Genomic DNA, 3927 nt, shown 5'->3' with positions numbered 1-3927 from the left:
CTAGACAGTTTAAGATTCATGAAAGGAATTATCCAACTCATGAATTTGATGCAGTAGTGTTTGCTTTGAACATATGGCACCACTACTTGTATGGTGTTCATGTTGACATATTCACTTACCACAAGATCCTCAAATATGCGTTCACTAAAAAAGAACTCAATCTCAGACAGAGGTGGTGATTGAAATTACTCAAGGATTATTATATGAGTATTCTTTACCACCCAGGTAAGGCTAATGTGGTTGCTGATTCCTTAAGAAGGTTGACCATGGGTAATACCGCCCATGTTAAAGAAGAAAAGAGGGAGGTAAGGTTGTGCACAGACTTGCATGCTTGGGAGTCAGACTAATGGATTTCACACAAGGAGGAATAGTGGTGACCAATAGGTATGATTCATCATTAGTGTCAGAGGTGAAATAGAAGCAAGACCAAGATCCCATTTTGCTTGATTTTAAGGCAAGCTTCCATAAACAAAGAGTATTGGCCATTGAACAAGGGGGAGATGGTGTGCTGAAGTACCAAGGCAGATTATCTGTACCTAAGGTGGATGGACTCCAAGAGAGGATCTTGGAGGAGGCTCATAGCTCTATATATTCCATTTATTTGGGTTCCACCAAGATGTACCGTGATTTGAAAGAGGTATATTGGTAGGAAGGTATAAAGAAGGATATTGTTGAGTTTGTTGCCAAGTGTTCAAATATGTCAGCAAGTGAAAATGGAGCGTCAAAGTCCTGGAGGTTTATCTCAAATTGTATAATGTACTAAATAGAAGTAGGAGATGATTAATATGGACTTCATCACAGGCTTTGCAAGATCTCAAAGGTAACATGATTCTATTCGGGTGATTGTCGACAGAATGACAAAGTCATCCCATTTCTTGCCAGTAAAGACTACCTATTTAGACGCGGATTATGCTAAGTTGTACCTTTCAGAAGTGGCAATACTTCATGGAGTTTTGTTCTCCATTATTTCAGATAGAGGTTCACAATTTACTGCACAATTCTGGAAATATTTTCGGAAAAGTTTGGGTTCAAAGTTGAATTTGAGTACTACTTTTAATCCTCAAACAAATGGACAAGCAGAGCGTACTATATATATCTTAAAAGATATGTTGAGATCAGACGTTATCGACTTCAAGGGAAATTGGGATGATCATATACCTCTCATTGAGTTTTCTTATAACAACAATTACCATTCGAGCATCCAATTGGCTCCATATGAATCTCTTTACGGGAGAAGATGCAAATCTCCCTTTCGGCGGTTCAAAGTTGGCGAAGCAGGGTTGATAAGAACATATCTAGCTCACCATGTTATGGAGAAGCTGAAAGTGATCCAAGAAAGATTGAAGACGACAGAAAGTCGCTAAAAGTCCTACACAGATGTTAATAAAAGACCATTAGAGTTTGAGGTGGATGATTACGTGTATCTTAAGTTTTCACCCATGAAAGGTGTTGTGAGGTTTCGTAAGAAGGAAAAACTGAGTCCCCGATATATTGGACCTTATGTAATCTCCAAGAGAGTGGACAATGTGGCTATGAGTTGGAGATACCCCAAGAATTAGTGGTGGTTCATCCGATATTCCATATTTCTATGTTGAAGAAGTGATTGGGTGATCCTTCATTGATATTACCAAAAGAGAATGTTGTTTTTAAGGATAACCTATACTATGAAGAAATTCTGGTTCAAATTTTAGATCATCAAGTTCGCAAGTTGAGGACATAGGAAGTTACTTCAGTCAAGGTCCTTTGGAAGAACCAATTCGTTGAAGAAGAGACTGGGGAAGCTGATAAGGATATGAAGAAGTGATATCCACGTCTCTTTGAATTCGGAGAGAATGCAAATTAAGGTACTAAATTCTCTTTTAAGCTCTTTATAAGGCTATGTATAAACATGTTATTACTTGTTTTTGTTTGTTGACTGCTGAATGATGTTATTAACCTTAGCTTAGTGAAAGAATTCTCAGTCGAGGACGAACGTTCCCATGGGGGAGATATTGTAAAATATCATTACTTGAATTAACTAAGAATAAGCTAAGAAACCTAGAATAATCATTTGTGGAAATAATTAGCGAAATCTTGAAATTTCCAACTTTAAAAGTGAGTGTTGGTCATTTTTAAACTGCCATAACATCCATCTTAGGAGGAGTTTGGATGAGTTCTTGATATGGTTGGAAATCCCTTGGGAATATCTTTCCAACGTAGCCGAGTTTGCACAAATCTGATGTCATATGACGGAGATATGTCTTTCGGAAGATGGGTTGTTGGACTAAGAAAAGTCCAATCTAGATTTTAACAAGGGCAAAAATGAATTTTTTACCCTAGCATTGCCTAATTCGTTTTTTAAGGGTTATTTAGGGGTAAATACCAAGTCCCTAATTAGTTTTACAAAAATAAAGAACGCTTAGGGCTGGGGAGAAAAGAGAAAAGAAGAAGAAGATCAAGAATGACCCATAAACGCCAAGAAAGTTGTGTGAATTTCATTCGGGGTGATCGCTATCGACATATGTGAGATCATTAGTTGTTGGGTCCTTTCACACACACCCCTATTTTATTTAATACAGTAAATTAGAGTTTATTTGAATGAAAATCTTGAAGCTCTTGATGAGAACTTGTGAAGTTCTTGTTGGTTGAATTGTAGTTGATCTCTAGTAGGTTGATTCATATTTCCGGACTATTTTTGGGTCTAATCTATTGGTAATGAGGTATGTAGAGATCCTAAGTGTTTAGGGTGGGACCAACGGAAGTAAAAGATGTTTAGCGATGAAAAACAGAGAAGAAAAGTTGGGAGTCCCGTCTGATAGCCCTTGGTGCGCCGCGCCTGCCAGAGTCCCTCAGGGCAGGCTCTCTCTAACAAGCCCTAGTGCGTCACGCCAGCCATTGCGCCCCAGACTAGGGTCTGTCCGACATGCCCTGACCCCGCGCCTCTTAAAGCGCCAAGACCCGTAGAGACCCCGTTCTTTCCTTATCTTTTTGTACTAGTTTATAAGTGATGTACCTTTCATTCCTAGTTGATTCCAAGACTCTAGAGTACATCTAAACATCATGGAATAATCTATAAACATGGGATCATATTCCTTGAATCTATAATCCAACTCAAGGGAGGCTATGATCAAAGTCAAAAAAGTTAATAGTCAAGTTTAAAAGTAAAGAATCAAGTCAAAGCGAGTTCTAAAAGTTTTAAGAGTCTTAAACATTTATTTTAACTTTGATTTAAGCCTAAAGTTACAAATCTAGCAAAGAAAAAAGATTCAAATTATATGCTCAAAAGCTATAAGGGGACTACGTATTTCCGAAGAGCTAATGTTTCAAATTTAGTAAAGAGCAAGAGTTCAGTTCATTTATCTAAACTTATTAGGGGGACTAAGTATTCAATAAATGTTTCACATTTAAGTTAAAAGAAAACTAAGAAATTTCAAAAGAGTTTTGAACTAAAGAGGGCAATATTGATTCTAAAAGGAGCTTCTAAATCTCAAGGGTTCAGTAAATTATCTCAACCCAAAGGAAGGAAGTTTTATTAAAAGTATGAGCTAAAGAATGTTTTGGGAGTAGTATTGAGTACAGATGTTGGAATGAGAGTTCAGACAACTCAAGTCCCCATGTAAACCATATAGTCATCATGGTAATTTGCGTGTCATACTTTTAAGATGATCACGTAAGTTTAGCTAGTGGATCCACAAGGATGATGATATTTTATGTGAGGATAAAGTATAGGACAGTTCTGGCAGGACGGACGAGACATTGTATCATCACTTAGGGTCATAGTGGTGGTTTTCGGTTAGAGAAACTCCCGACAACAATATATTACTTTCATATATAAGTAAAGTTGAGTTTATTATTATTTTATCCTTAATGAAATAAGAGTTTACATTATTTTTACCAATTATATATATATATATATATATATATATATATATATATATATATATATAT

The sequence above is a fragment of the Solanum pennellii genome, chromosome 8, assembly GCF_001406875.1.
Source record: "Solanum pennellii chromosome 8, SPENNV200".
NCBI lineage: Eukaryota > Viridiplantae > Streptophyta > Magnoliopsida > Solanales > Solanaceae > Solanum > Solanum pennellii.
Note: the sequence above shows the minus strand (reverse complement) of the source record.